General features: G+C 39.9%; 1 pseudogene; it reads left to right on the top strand.

The window, feature by feature from the left end:
- Window positions 1-914: 914 nt before the first annotated feature.
- LOC130085822 (immunoglobulin lambda-1 light chain-like) lies at window positions 915-12475 on the top strand (annotated as a pseudogene).
- The last annotated feature ends 4352 nt before the right edge of the window (window positions 12476-16827 follow it).

The following is a 16827-nucleotide window of genomic DNA, read 5'->3' as shown; positions in this document are numbered from 1 at the left end:
TATACAATGACAATAAACATACAATTCAAGTCAATTCAATTCGAATGACAGAAGAGAAAAAGATAAAACTGCAGTCAAGTGCAGTCCATTATGAAACACATGTAGTTTCTTCTGTTGTTCACGGCTGTTTTGACAAATGTAGATTATCCATACAGAGACTGTATATACTATACTATTGTGACGATCTGCGGCTGGAGTGCCCGCTTGAGCCTCTGGAGGGCACTCCTTCCTAGTTTATTGTTTCCTTTATGTTTTACCCTGGACTGATTATGGTTTATTTGTTGCACCTGTTTTAGATTGAGCGCACCTGTCTTGAGCCTGAGTTTTCCCTTGGTTTATTGCTCAGTATTGTATGTGTCTGACTGCATTACCTAGCCTTGTTCCAGTTTCCTTGTATTCTAGTGTTTCGGTTCCCTGATTATCTGCCTGTTCCCGGTTTCCCGTTTGCCTTATCCCTGCACGGATTTGATGTTTGTTTGGACTGCACCTGGTTTTGACCCCTGCCTGTTTCCTTGTACCTGTCTCTGGATTCTCCTCTTAATAAAGCCTGCGTTTGGATAACCTCTGTCCATGTTCCATGTGCAGTTTCATGACAACTATACTATACTATACTATACTATACTCTCAGGAGACAAACCGCAATCATGAACTGAGTTTAAATGATTTAATGAACAATTTTAATTTTAATATTCAGCAGTATTGTTTGAAATGAATTATATAAATGAGATACTTTGAAAATAATTTGTTTTTATATTTTTGTGCAATTTTAACATTAGTAGATGTCTATACATTTGATTTCATGTATCACTTCTTAGAGGATTGTCCTTAAACTAACATTAATTTTACAGGAATGGAGGAAACATTATTTTTTCCCCATAAATGAAGTAACTGAGAATATTAAAGTTGCTGGATGAAATGATTGGCTGAACTCCAGTGATCGTCACTCTTTCAGAGTTTCTCTTCCTCATATATGAGTCTCTCAGTCTCTCTTATTCTCTTCATCTCTCCACTAAACTCAAACTGCTTCACAGGGAAGATGCTGATCATTTTCTACTTCACTCTCCTCACTCTTCTGTCATGTAAGTTATTTCACTCTAAACATGTTGTTCTCTCAGGGGTGTCAAAATTGATGAAATTAATTATATTTATCATGATTTTTCAGGTGTCAGATCTGTGAAAGTGGTCACACAGAAACCCTCTGTGCTGACAGAACAAAAAGGCAAATCTGTGACTATGGATTGTAACATTGAAAAGGATTATAGTTATGTAAGCTGGTATAAACAGAATCCAAATGCAGCTCCTCAGTTTGTGTTGAGATATTATCATTCACACAGCTCTCCTGACGCATATGGTGATGGTTTTACATCCAGCCGCTTCACATCTACAGCTCAGTCAAAGATTGACTATAGTCTGATCATCAGTAATGTGGATGTTGGTGATTCTGCAGTGTATTACTGTAACACATGGGACAGCTCTGCTAGTGAGTCTGTATCACAGTGATTCACACCATGACAAAAACCTCCTCACTGCTCACATTCACTTCTGCTTTTACACACGTCTCACTTGTTGAATTCAATATACAATATGTGCAGTTACAGTTTACAGTTACATTAGTATATTTAAATCATTTAAATCAAGTGTAACTCTAGAGATGGACTGGTCACCTAGGCATGTTGGACATTTATATATTTATATTTATTTTATATTAATTTATTTAACAGTGAGGAAAATGAAACGTAAAATTTGAACAATAAAATTTATATTTTGATGGATGTATACATACATTTATTTTGGATATCTGTTTTCTATATTATATATTAAAAAATTATACAGCATATCGGAATAAAGAAAAGATGTGCACTAGTGACAGATGAAGTATCTAGTGAACTGTGTCTGTGCTTCCCTAACACACTTTCTCATATCATTTAATTTCATTCATGAGAAGCGTATAGACTTTAAAAAAAAGCCTTGTAATACCGTAATACACATTCAAATATCACAGTGACTCATTTAAATATATATATATATATATATATATATATATATATTAAAATTAATATATTAACTACCGGTATTATATACACCACTGATTAACACTATATTCCAAAGAAAAAAAAACCTGATTCATTTTTTAAATTGTTGTATTACAGTTATTCTCAGTCGATTGGACACATTTCTCTAAACCCAGTTCACTGCTCTCAAAACAATAAACACTGCCATCTAAACACACTCGTATCTTATAGCCCAACAGTTCATGAAGCTCTGTATTTGGTGTTTTCTCTATTGATTTCATAACATTTTCAGCTATAAACACACAAATATACTACTGAAAATGCATTTTATCATAAAGTTCTTAAATGAGGAGTTTGGATTTATGTTTTTTCCCCCAAATGTTTGCTGTTGTACAGTATTCGATCACTCAACTTTATTGATCACGGCTCTGGGCTGCGTTTCCCAAAAGCATCGTAAGCCAAAGTTGATCGTAAAAACGATCGTACGACTGATCTTAATATTATGGTCTGTTTCCCAAAAGCATCGTAACTTAAGTAGCACTTGAAAATCTTCGTAGAACTACGAGTGCTCTGGAGTAATCGTAAATCCCCAAGTGCATCGTAAGAAGACAGTTATGAGATCACCTGCAGGACAACCGGCAGATTACACTTTTATCTAGATTTAACAGATTACACTGCAACGCGAGTATAATATAAGGTTTTGATTGTACTTTATTGTACACTTTGTTGTACTCGTGTTTTGTTTAAATGAATACAGGAAATAATTAAAAAGGGAAGAAAAAATAGAAATACACATCTAAACTAAACGAATGAACAAAAAAAATCATAAAATAAGAAATCTGGGAAATATGCTTTAAAGACTGGGCAAAATAGGGATGAATTAAAAAAATTCTGTCAACGACTTCCTGACGTGCATGAAAACCAGCCAGGGCCGGCGATTGCTATAGGCGAACTAGGCGGTTGCCTAGGGCGACAAATGTGTTGGGGCGCGGGCGCCCTCTAGTGTCGCCCCTGGCGTACTTCCCATTAATCATAGAATTAGAATGACAAGCGAAACAAAAACATGTTTATTAAACATGATCATCCTAAGGCGCCCCTCAGCCATACGTTTAATTACTTGTCAACCAGATTATTAGATTGAATGGATGATTACTGTCGATCATTTCTAAAGGGGGGGCGGGGGTTAGTTGCGTTACGTTACGTTCTATGGTTACGTTAGGTAAGTGCTCGGCTGCTGCGCGCGCTGATCGAAAATGAAGCGGTCTAAACCCTCTGGTGCACAGGGACGAAAACGGAGAAAGCAACAAGATAAAAAGAAAGCCCAGTAGAGGTAAGTCTTCTCATCTCAGCCATTAAGGTGTCAAATGTTCTGGCCATCGGGACAACCGGGGGATTCCCGCGGGCCCGACGTGCTTTTTGGGCCGATAGCTACCTACATACATCTCATACTTTTATTTTTCTATTTTTCTATTTTTGTCTTAACGGCCCATAAAACTCGTACATCGGTGACCCATTCGTTTTGTTTTGTTTTGCTTAATTGGCGGCGCTGGGTTACTTCCAAATATATAACTTACTTTTAAGTATAGAAATTTGTACAATACTCATGAAAGTTTCCTTTATTTTTCAGTGCATTTGTTTTACAATATAGCCTATGGCAATTACTGTCATCATGGGATTAATATTATATATATTATTATGTAGCAGTGTAATGAAGACAGACACTGTAATTAAAAGAGGTTTGAATTTTTCTTTGTTCAATTTGCACTGAATATGGGTTGGAGCTTTTAGTTTTGAACTCTTTAAGTGCACCAGATTGATGAATTTAACAGTAAAATGCACAAAATTTTCTTAAGGGGAAATACCCCCTAAACCCCCTTAACCTTGTAGCAGCCCAATAGATTGTAATAATAGTAGGCCTAGTGGTGGTAGTAGTTGTAATTTATCTACTAAAAGTTATTTATGGTCAGATAAAATATAGTTGTACAGTGCAACTATATAAATATCCTTGAACGTTCTTTGTAGCATTTGTATGAACAATTTATTGTTTAAGTTTTCGAGTAACTATAAGAGCATGTTTAGTTTAATAAATACTTATAATTTTTTTAGGGGGGGGGGGGGGGGGGGGCGCAAAACTCAATATCGCCTAGGGCAACCAAAGGGTTAGAGCCGGCCCTGAAACCAGCCATGTATTGGGCATTTCTTGCGGACCTCCTTCCCTGATCTTTGAACACGGTTGCAGTTAGTTTGCAATGTCCTCCCAGATGTTTTGTTTTTCCTTATTTGTATGGTGTCCTTTAAATCTGTTAAAAATAAAATCTTTGTTTCCCTCTATATATCTTCTCTAAAAGGACATTACTTTTTATCTTTTTGAAAGGTATCTTCTCTTGTTTTTTTGTTTTTGTTCAGCCATTTTGTCAGCCTGTGTATAGGTGCTTTATATAGACTTGTCTTGATTTAATCCACAACAAATGACGATTATTAGGTTAAACGTTCAGAATACGATTCCATATAAGGTTATATTTCAGCACTTTGCGAATGGACAGCGACGCTTAAGTAGCACGTAGAACGCGTTCTCGCGCGTTCATGTTAAGTGCATTTTTTGGGAAACGCGCGTGGAATTGCGGCGAGCGTTCGTAACCTTGCACGTAGAGAGCGCTCTTAAGTGCTAAGACACATCGTTATCGGGAAACCCGGCCCAGATTTACATCTGGCCAGAGAATATCATACAGAATATATTCTAATCATGCATTATTATCATCACGGTTCTTCTGCCTCAACATCTGCACAGGACTCTTCCGTTGAAGTTGATGCTTTTGTTTAGAAATGACTTGCTCTTATTCCATTCAAAACAAACTTGGTCATCCTCAATGTTCTTGAACTTATATTCTGAAAAATGTTTGGACATTTACAGAACTTGCCTTTCTTTCTTTGTCGTTCTCAAAATTACAAATGTAGCCTACACTATATAGTTAAGTAAAATACTCATAAAAGTGTAATGTCTTAGTAACACTTTGGATCTGTTTCAGTTTCTCTCAAGAAGCTTTATTTATTACATGGTCAAATAGGATGATTTTCCATTACATTTGAAAGTCTGTACCTTCTACGTCTCTTCACTCCTCTTTCATCCCTTCCTTTTGTCTTTTTACAATTTCTCCTCTTATTCTTTCCAGTACACCAATGTCCTCCACTTCACCCATCTCTTCTCGCTCTCCTTTTCTTAAACTCTCTCCTCCTCTCCTCTTCATCTCTTTCTACCCGTTTCATTCTTCCTCTCCCATTCCTCAACTCTCTTCCACTCTTACACCTTTCTTTTCCCCTTCTCATGCTTAATCTTATATTTTTCATTTGCAATGTTTGCTACTTTTGAAAATAGTTTTATCGTTAATGCAATTGTGATAGCTGAGTTAACAATTAGAAAAACTGCATTTCCAGTGATGTGTGTATCATTGACCATCCAAACAATATTATTTCATGTACAAACTATAGTACTTTTACACGCCTGACCAAACAATGATTATTATCAAAGCAAATCTGTACGCACTGAATGACTGTGATATGAATGATGTAAACTGTGAATGAGTGAGTGATAGTTTCCTGAAGTAGAGAGTGTTTTTTATGATGTGAGTGATTTCCATGTATTATTCTGTATATTATTTTATTATAACTTTTGTAAGTATAACATCAAGCTGTCCAGGGACAGCAGGTGGAAATTAGCATTTTTTGCTATAACCTGGCACATGACATCTCTTCTTTTTTAGACTAATGTTTTTTTTTTGTGCATTGTCCCTGATCAAATAAAGAAATAAACTAAAAAAACTAAAACTAAACCATCAGATTGGCCTACTAGTTTGGGGCCAATTGAAATCATGCTATGTGCAATTGAGAATATGACAAACTTACAATCTGTTTATGACAATTGTAAAGTGTTCAGATCACTGTTGAAGGGTTGGTCAAAATCCCTTGCCTCTTCAAATACATATATAATCATATATCATTTTGAATGGTTATATACTTCCTTTATAAAAATCAATAATCAAATATATTCATTATCACATAATCATTTTTATATTCTTGTGCTTGTGAAATTATATTTTCTTAAATGCATGGATGCAAGTAACCAGTTTCTTTTAGGTGCATTCCAATCTTACTTTGAGATTGCACGTAGTACACGCAGGACACGAAGGCCACGTAACCCACAAGGCCGTTTGTCTCTTTCTCTGGGATCAGTAGAAAGGTTAGAGGGTCCGAAAGGCAGCGTGGGCACATATGATTCTTCGCTGGACATATGGTCAAGCTATATTGAGCGTTACTATCAAACTTTAATTGTTGTATTAAAATGTATTCTTTCCAGTATATTTCCTTCCTTGGGAGTAAATGCCAGTGATCTGTTTTTCTCCCAAACGAGTGAATGTTTTAGCATTATGTTTTGGTATACTTAACTGATAATAAGGAGCTCAGACTCTCTTCAGCCTTGATGGGAGCTGTTATTTGCTAGTGTCTGTTATTTGTGTGTGTGTGCGTATGACATTCTATGTAGGTTCTGGACGGTCGGACCAGACACCCCGGCGCCCTTCTCTAACCTGCGAGGCCACCACAGGCCTAAATCCAATGAGTGGACGACAACTATCTTTACTAATGGCGATAGGCACCCCTATCTCCTCACATGTGTTAAATTGTTTAGGCTTTCATGTTTCTTAGCCAATGAGAATCATTCAACCTGTAAGCAATGACGTAGCTTAGACCTTGGAAATGGTATAACTGCTGTGATCTTTGTAACTGTAAGCGAGGCGGCCTACGAACTCCTGTGTGAGTCTTGAAGCTGACTTCTGCTGATGAAAATGCAAACTATCTTCAGTAAAACTTTTCTTTAATTTTTTATAATTCTGACTCCGGGTCTTCATTCTTCATATCTGGTTCTGGGTCCTTGACTGTATACCCCTTACACTGTGTTAATTGTTTTGAGAGCAGTGATCTGAGTTTGTGTCAAATCGATTGAGAAAAACTGATATGATGTGGGCGTGTCTATTGTGCGATTTGGGCGTGTCTATTGTACGATGTGGGCGGGTCTTTCAGTGGCTCCTCCCTCTCAGAGATCTTGACTGTCTTAAAGTTTCTCTCTCTGATAATCTCAGCATTATTCTACAGCTCTGCTCATCTTTACACGTCACACGGACCAAATCACAAGATGATCACAATAATCTGTGCTTTCTTTACTCTTCTGACCTGTAAGTTTTCATCATTTCTGATATAATATTTTTAAAATTGTTTTGACACAATCTCATATAAAGGTTGTGTTTATTCTGCAGGTGTCAGTGGAGTGACTGTAGTGACTCAGAGTCCATTAATCACAGTCAATAAAGGAGAAACAGCTAAACTGGACTGTAATCTGGGGACAGTAACTGAATCTTCTGCTAGATGGTACAAACAGACTCCAGGAGGAGTTCCTCAACATGTGTTAAGATTTCATCATGGCTGGAGCTCTCCAACATATGGATCTGGTTTCTCTGCTCCTAAATTCACATCAACACATTCATCTAAATCAGATTAAAGTCTGATCATCAGTAATGTGGATGTTGGTGATTCTGCAGTGTATTACTGTAACACATGGGACAGCTCAGTTAGTGAGTTCGTATCACAGTGATTCACAGCATGACAAAAACCTCCTCACTGCTCACATTCACTTCTGCTTCTAGACAACAGATGATAAGAGCACTACCTCACTTCTCTGATCCATGATGATTAACCTAATTTACTAACTAAAACTTTACTATTCTGTCCAGTAAATCTTTAGAAAAATATGTTTATCAACATATATAAGTGAAGTTATTAACGTAATTTCGGGAGGAGTACGCCCAGCTAATCTTCTAATTAATACCAAGGTATAAAAACAGCCTCTTATCATTTCTCGTGGTAAGTTCTTTCAGCATCCCTCCTCCTCCTCCTCTTCTCCTCCTTTTGTACCATATTTGCCAAATCCGTTCACCACTTACGCTATATTATATGGGCACACAAACTCGTGAAATGTGCTGTATTCCAGGTCTTCTGAAGCTACAGCAGTTTCTCATCTCTGGTCCTCAGGTGTAAAGACACACTTTCTTGAAGTGACCATAGCATGTTCCCTTCACTAACAGACTTACAGTATGTGATTGATTCAGTTGTTCTCTTTCATTTGAAACGCCTGACAAATGGCATCTCCTTCCCAAAGTGAATTCACTCAGTGTTAACAACAGATTACTCTCATCTTCGGCCGCAAATAATCATGCAATCTCATCTACAAATGAACAATCATAACAAAGCAAAGAATCAATGACAGCAATTGGTGAAAAAGATGACACACAAACACTTTATCTCGTGTCTTAAAGCTAGAAATTCCTCATGCTAATGAAACTGGATAAAAACAGCTGCTTATGAACTTGTTTCTTAACATCACGACACTTAATCACTGTAAGAGCTTTAATGACGAGAGTTATGGTTGACTTTGAATTCAGCGCAGAACACAGCATTGTTTTGGATGTTCGACAAGTTCCATCGCAACATGTCATAAAATATTTTCTTTTTTCTTTTCTTTGTATCTTTAGGTCCAGTGTTAAAAATGACAGTGTGAATGCCAAGCGAATCAGGACTATGTATTGTTTTCTTTTTTTAATCCGGACCAAAAAAACCAGGAGAACCGAACTACGAGTGTGAACACACTGAGACAACAGCCGGATTCACTGCAGTCACTGACACCTCAGAACAACAACAGCCATATGAGATTGTGTTTCAAAGCACTTTAATACTGTGATAACTTGTCACTCGAACAACAAACAGGCTGGAGACGTTATGGCTTTCAACACAACGCAGCAAGATTTATTATTTTACTATTGTTGCATACGGGTAGCCTATATTTACGTAAGTCACGCAGGGAGGGCGGACTGGCCATCTGTGTGATCTGGAGAATCACAGAACGGCCGGTACTCCAGGACGGCCGGCAGGCCGGCCCACCAGCCGCCACACACATCCCAAGTCTCCCGCATATTGATAGCGGCTCCCTGATGTCCGCAAATTAGTTAAAATCTCCCGGAATCTAGAGCGAGCAAGAGCGCGCATGCGTAGCGCGTGCACGGCAGAGAGAGAGGGAGCGAGAGATTGCGTGTGTGTGCTAGTGTGCGCGTGTGTGCTAGTGTGCGCGTGTCCCTCACGAAGCGCATGTAAGGACCCAACCAATCAATTGTCAGTGCGGGCGGGCTTTTATCTCTACTACTCCCGAACCGAATTAATCAGAAATTACTTTGCAAGTTACTTGGTAGGGATGATGTTAGGAAGTGATATTCAGCTTGCTACATTTTTAATGATTACAGTAGTTAAAACAGCTAAACTTCAACATTTTAGCTGTAAAATGCCACATGCAGTTGCTAATATTAAGAAATATGTTGTGCTTTTACTTTTAAAAATGTTGGTAATGTTACAGTTAATGCTTACAAACTTTGAAGATTTTGAATACAGAAGTTACATTTGTAATGGTGTATTTTCATTTAGATGTGGTATTATTATTTGTGCAGTAGCTAAGATTAATTACTGCATAAACTAATTAAGATTATTAAGTAATAAATTCATTTTAAGACAGCATGGAATAAATTGTATAATATGGATAATAATTTGGATGGTATAGTATCATGAGCCACAGTTAAAGTGACACTCATGGCAGGCGTTATTGTTGTTGTTGTCGAGTTTCCGCGCACCGATTGCTTTGGGCCGGGCCTAGTCAAAGTCCAGGGCCGTTTTTTAGTCCCAGTCCGTCCCTGCGCAGGACCTATTTTTTAAGCTACCCATGAGCATAGTTAACTTAACTACATTAACTACTTAAATAAACATTTTGTCGGATTATTCTTGAAACAGAAATAATAATTCCTTTGGAAATCTCATTTCCAAATTACTACAACCCCCCTTCCAAGTGTTTGGGCTTTTGAACAGTCCTTTGGGACCTGCAAACCTCTGGGATTGAACTCAGGAGAAACTCCTTTCAAGAGTCTCTGGCTGGTCCTGCGAGCCCAAACCCACTGGCTCTGTCCCAGTGTCTCCACAAACAGAGTCAGTCCCACTACACACTGATGTGTCCAATGACACATCCCCACACACTCTCTTGACTCTGAACTCTCCACCTCCTGAGAGAGAATTTGATCCACGTGTCTATGCACTATTTTGCCAGCGCCGAGCATGACCGGGAAGGAGAGAGGCCCGTCACCTTGGCAATGAACCCAGGAATCCACTTGGGTCCATAACTAAAGTTCCTCATCAAAACAGCATCACCAACTTGAAAACTCCTAACTTGCCATTTGCTGTCATGATACTGCTTTTGTTCAGTTTGTTTGTCTCGTACCTTCTGTTGCGAGTCTGGATGTAATGGATCAAGAGTGGAACACTGTTCACGTCCCAACAGCGTCTCTGCAGGACTTATTCCTGTGGTGGACTGTGGTGATCCTGTAGCTGAACACGGGCCACAAATACACAGCACTTCACGAGTTCACACTTACATCAATTAAACAGAGTAAAGATTATGCGTATTTGGCGTGCTGTCCGGGGGGAGGGCTCCGAGCTCGGAATTTTGCCCGAACCCAGAGTACTCCCCCCGTTGTTGTAAGAGTATTAGGACTGTAAGTGAGGAGATGGGGTGGTGGAGGGATGCTGTTAAACTGTCAATGAACGGAGGTAAGTTTGCTGTATATATACACAGCGCTTAACTCGTTGATTAAGCACCACTCGTGTCTAATTAGGTTTGATTATCTGAATGTGCTCCACGTGTGTTTAATTAGGTTTAATTATCTGAACGTGCTCCTCCCGAACTTTGTTAATAAAACATCATTCAAATACAGCTAATATGAAGACTAAAACAGCAACATACATGTGTTTGTGTTTGAATCTGAAACATTTCTCCATGAAATACATGTGTAAAGGACACAGTCCGCTGAGGTTGAGTGAGTGTTTCACTTCTGTTTGAGTCTCTTCACAGACTGAGGAGGTTTTTGTACGACTGAACATATGAAATGTATCACTGTGGTATTCGGACAAGGAACAAAACTCATTGTGACTGGTAAGTGATCATTACACTGTATTTTCATTTTTTAAATAGTTTCACTGTAGTAAATAGTCTAAACTTCATTATAGACACATAAACTCATTATTGTAGTTAATTTAGTTAAATGTGTGAATTCAGTCAGAGACAGTTTTATCAACCGCCACCATTAAACAGTCCTGAAATACACAGACAAGACTTTCACTGCAGCTTTAACTTTCATCTGTGTTTTTATCTGGTTGTATTTTTATTCAATTAATAATAAATATTATTATTATTATTATTGTAAAACATACTTTTTCATGTTGTGATTTAAGGACAAGCATCTAGGACAAAGTATACTTTGTGATTTGATGTATTTTTAAAAATGCTCATTAAACTGATTATGTACAGTATCTGTGAAACAACACACGAGAAGTTGACCTGCGGTGTGACGTGCTGTATCACATCTAAAACTGCTTTGCTAAATGTTTTTTAAATATTTTTTTTTTACATGAAGCTTTTATGAACTAGTCGTATTTCTCAATTTGTACCTTTATTTCACGCTGTAGGACAGTTGAAAATGAACTAGTGAAGGCATGAAGATGATTAAAAATGGTAGAAAAAAATAGTGTCAGCATCTAAAATATGCACGGTGTCATATAAATTCATGTACATTTCAACCTAAAATCTTGATGTAGAAAATAACAATCCAACAAACTCCCCACATACATGCACTATTTGACTTTTGTGTTTCAAGTCAATAAAGACATTGAGATGCTTGTTTTAAACTAAATAATTATGATATTATTTATTTATTAAATAATTTGACATGTTGACATGGTGATCTGTGACATTTTAGAAGTTTAAATGTAGTCAGAGTGTCAAATGTGTGTCTGAGATGCAGATGTTTGTCCATGTTAATGGTGATGTGTGTTGATGCAGATGTTTGTCCATGTTAATGGTGATTTGTGTTGATGTTGATGTAGATGCTGATGTTGATCCTCCTGTGCTGAACATCCTCCGTCCATCCAGAGAAGATCTGACCAGCTCCAGTAAAGTCACTCTGGTGTGTCTGATCAATCATATGTCTGTGGCTTTTGCTGATGTGCGCTGGCTTGTGAACGGGAACTATGTTACTACAGGCGTCTTCACCGGCTCTGCTGAACAGCAGCCCGATCAGAAATTCAAGATGAGCAGTTATTTAACCATTGAGAGCTCAGTGTGGGACAAAGACCAAGATCTGACATGTGAAGCGTCTGTTGCCTCAAAAATCACCAGCACAAGCATCAAGAAATCTGAATGCAGCGACTAAACTCACAGAATCTGATGTGTTGTTTGAGTGATTATGATAGCGAGAAATAATATCTTCTGACGTAGTGTAATAGAAATCATGAATATAGAAACTATTAAAAATAGTTCAAGAATGTAACTTAGCCTGAACTGTGTCATTACCTGCATACAATATTTTGGCTTTAATGATGATGTAAGATTTACAACCTGTTTAATAAAGTGCATGTTAAACAAACAAAGTTTTCTTATTGATTTTGATAAATTAAGCATGTAACCATTTAAAATGTATTACTTCCTTACTAAGTCTAAAATCTACAATCAATGGAAGAACAAATAATAAAAGTATCATTGTGTAAATACTCAAATAAACCATGTATTCAATTCTAAAATAAATAAAATCTCAGATCTTCAGTGGAAAGAGCAAATTAAACTAGTGTTACTGCTAGTAAATATCATTTGTTTAGAGCACAGCAGAGATGAATGTCGTCTGAATATGAAGACGATCACATGACTGATAATGAACTATAGTGACTCAATGACAGATGAAAAATGACTATTATTTGATACAGTAAAGTTACGATCTAAACTATGAGAAACAAAATGCTCCTGATGGCCTGACAGATACGACATCATGTGAATATGGATTTTAAAGTTTGTCTTCTAGCAGATGCAGTGAGCTGTGGAGATTTTCTTCAGGACAGGAAGTTCATTCTGACACACAGGAAACACCTGCTGTTATAATCAGCTCTGTGTAAATCATCAGTTTCTCTGTGCTCTTTTTATCTGTTCATTCAACCAGACAAGAGCATTACCAGCAAATCATCAGGGAATCTTCATCTGTACATGAACAATAATAAAGGAGTGATAAAATGAATTCAAAATTCTGGCAAAATGGACAAAACAAAATCAACATACAAAACAAAGCAAAATGCAGTGCTTTAAAAATATAATATTTAGTGAAATTTGTGACAGTTTCAGATTTTGATTATTTCAGAACATCAGATCCTTTTTTGTAAAACAATAAACTTGCATTTTATACTTGCAATAATTATGTTAAGGCATGAAGAAAATTGTTATCAAGTTTAAATATATAATTTTGATGATCAAAGATCAAGAGTTTTAAGGGATAAAATTATTGACTGCAGGGAGACTTTAAACATATTTTAGGTCAATGTTAGGAGAAGCTTTAGAAGCTTACAAATACAGAGGCTATTGGCCCGATGTGTGATCACTTACCTGATATGTTATGTGATTGGTTTATGCCATACTATCTGACTTATTTGTTATTTGAAAATGTGATTTTTTTTTTGCTTGTATTTAAATAAGTGCAAGCGTTTAGCCCTCATGAAGGCCCATGTGACAAAATGCGTTGGGGAATAACAGTAGTATTTTCTTACTAAAATAGCTTGAATAGCCTATAACTCTACACCATTGCCTCATTTACGCAGTTCTATGAATATGTAAATTAGCTCCGCCTCCACTCACTCACACCAGCTCAGAGATCCACTGGTTGATGATCACTCGTTGACCTGATTGGCTACAAGGTAGTTTGTGACATCAGAAACGTCTCATAAAGGTTACTGGTGTAACCTATGTTCTCTGAATAGGGAACGAGACGCTGTGTAGCTAAGACGCAGTGGGAACGCCTTCTGGGTGTGCCGATTGTCTGAAGCCCATATAGGATCACGCCAATTCATTGGCTGATGGCGTGGGCACCGCATCGACGCTCTTACGTCGTCATATTATATTGGCGCGCGCACCATCTGCTCCTCAGATTTCTCTGCCGAAAAAGGAAGCTTGTCGGCAGCACGAGGAGCTTGGCAGCGAACGCAGCGTCTTGTTCGCTATTCAGAGAACATAGGTTACACCAGTAACCAGAGACGTTCTCTTTCATAGATTCACTCAACGCTGCGTAGCTAAGACGCAGTGGGAACGAAATACCAAACTCGCCAAGCTAAGCGCTGCCGTAACTAGTACAATGACCAGATAACTTACATGACTGGTTCAAGCAGACAAAACATGGGAACCTGGAGCCATGTCGAGATCCAAACTATAGAATCTGACAAAAGTGTGCGGAGAGGACCAGCCTGCCGCTACACAAATGTCTTCCAGGAGGGCCCCTGTAAAAAGTGCTTGAGAGGAAGCCACACTTCTGGTGGAATGTGCCCTGATGCTAAGAGGTGAAGGCAGACCGCGCACCTCATATGCCAGTGAAATAGCCTCTGTAACCCAGTGGGAAATTCTCTGTTTCAATGCGGCAAGCCCGCGGCGGCCAGCACCGAAACATATCAAGAGCTGGCTTGATTTTCTCCAACCACTAGAGCGATCTACATAGAACTTCAACGCTTGGACAGGGCAGAGTAAATGAAGCTTCTCATCCTCCTCAGAAACAAAAGGAGGAGGTTGGAAAGAGTGAAGGTTGACAACCTGAGAGCGAAATGATGTGGACAATACTTTGGGCACATATCCTGGCCTTGGTTTTAAAGTCACCTTGACCAGACCAGGAGCGAAGTCCATACATGTTTAGCTAACAGAAAGAGCTTGCAAATCCCCAATCCGCTTTAAAGAAGTCAAAGCTAACAAAAGAGTAACCTTGAGAGTCAGAATCCGCTCCGGAGCTGACTCCAAGGGCTTAAAGGGGCTCCCTCCAGGTCCACTGACAGGTCACAAGAGGGAACTACAGGGGAGCTTGCTGGTTTCAGGCGACTAACCCCGCGCATAAATGCTGAGACTTAGTTTGCCTTAGTTTACCCAGGGGGATCTCATCTCACTCTCTATGAGCTCCAATAGCAGCAACGTATACACTCAGAGTGGTAGCGGCCAATCCAGAGGCAAACTTCTCCTGTAGGAACTCTCTGAACCCACCAGGCAGCTGACTGGATCCTTAGCATGTGTCGAACACCATGACTCAAAAACCCTCCACTTGGAGGAATACAGCCTTCTCCTGGAAAGGGCTCTCGCATTTGCAATGGTCTCCTGAACATCAGCGAGAAGACCAAAGCTCAAAGCTAGCAGTCTCTGATGGGCCATACACATAGCTTCCAAATGTTGGGGCGAGGATGCCATATCCTGCCTTGAAGCTGGGACAGTAGATCCTCCCTGACCAGAATCTCCCAGGGAGGGGATTCCAGAAGAGGAACTAGCTCAGAGAACTACGGCTGGGATGGCCAGAATGGGGCTACAAGTAGGAGACGGGTTCTGCTTTCCCACACCCTGGACAGAACCACCTGCCATCAATTTGACTGGCGGTAATGCATAAAGGTTCTGCATCAGCCATGGGTGGGCAAATGCATCTATTCCCAACGGTGCTGGGGGGCTCAGGGAGAACCAAAGTGGGCATTGGGACGACTCCTGTGATGCAAAGAGGTCCACTTCCGCTTTTCCGAACACGTCCCAAATCAGGGCTACTGTTTGACGGTTCAGCATCCACTCCCCTGACCTGAGCTTCTGCCGCGACAGAAAATCCACTGACAAACAGAGCCCATGCTGACCCCTTTCTGAAGGAAGAGGGGGTCCCGCCAGACTGAAAGGGCGCGGGAGCAACTGCGCAACACCTTCAACAGGCGAAGAGCCGGTCCTGTCGATCGGGCCCCTGAGAGCTTCATCCACCAAAGAAAATGTCTCATGTGCTCCTGAAGAAAACTGAACGTGTCTCAGAAGATGTGAGCGGTAGGTATCAAACACGTCAGGGGCGAGGGGAGAAAGCTTATCTTTCCTCCCGCGCCGGAAGGTTTGAACGAGGTTGAACAGAAACTGCACTTCAAAACGTGCTGGGCTGCGAAAGTGGCAGAGTTGGAAAAGGAGAGCAAGTGAGAGGTGGGCAGAAACGCTTGAGCAGTCGGTCCCAACTTCGAAAGTCGGGGAAAGCTCTCCTTTTTCTGAACTGAGGGTCAGGAGCGATTTGAGGGAGCTGGAGCGGAAGGTTTGTTAGACCGCTTCAGCTCAAGACGCCTATGAGGTCGCTGGCGGGGAAATGGGCGACCGCGGGCTCCCCAAACCATAGCTGGTGGGGGATGAGCCAGGTCACTCCTCCTTGTGGTGAACTCGTTCCTGTGAAAGGGAGGTTCTCTGGGTTGAGACGGGGAGGGGTTAGACGACTCCCTAACCCTCCTGGGCATAAACTGCCTGAAGGCGGCAGACTGGGATATTGCGGATATAACTTGTCAACCACAGTGTTGACCGCCTCCCCGAACAGTCCAGACTGAGAAACTGGGGCATCCAGGAGGAAAACCTTCTCCTTGTCACGGATCTCTGTGAGGTTGAGCCACAGGTGGCACTCTGCAGCAACCGCCCGCCATAAACCGACCTATAGCACGCGCGGTGTGCTTGGTGGCTCTTAAGGCCAGATCTGTGGCCTTACGAAGCTGCTTGACAGCTTCCGGCGTTAGGCCAGTGCCCTCGTCAATCTCCTTTAGAACATCCGCCTGGTAGGCTTGAAGGATTGCCATAGTGTGAAGGGCCATGCCTGCCTGACCAGCTGCCATTTAGAAC

The sequence above is a fragment of the Rhinichthys klamathensis genome, unplaced genomic scaffold, assembly GCF_029890125.1.
Source record: "Rhinichthys klamathensis goyatoka isolate OS25496 unplaced genomic scaffold, OSU_Roscu_1.1 h1tg000004l_1, whole genome shotgun sequence".
Classification (NCBI taxonomy): domain Eukaryota; kingdom Metazoa; phylum Chordata; class Actinopteri; order Cypriniformes; family Leuciscidae; genus Rhinichthys; species Rhinichthys klamathensis.
Note: the sequence above shows the minus strand (reverse complement) of the source record. Positions and strands in the feature narration are given on the sequence as shown.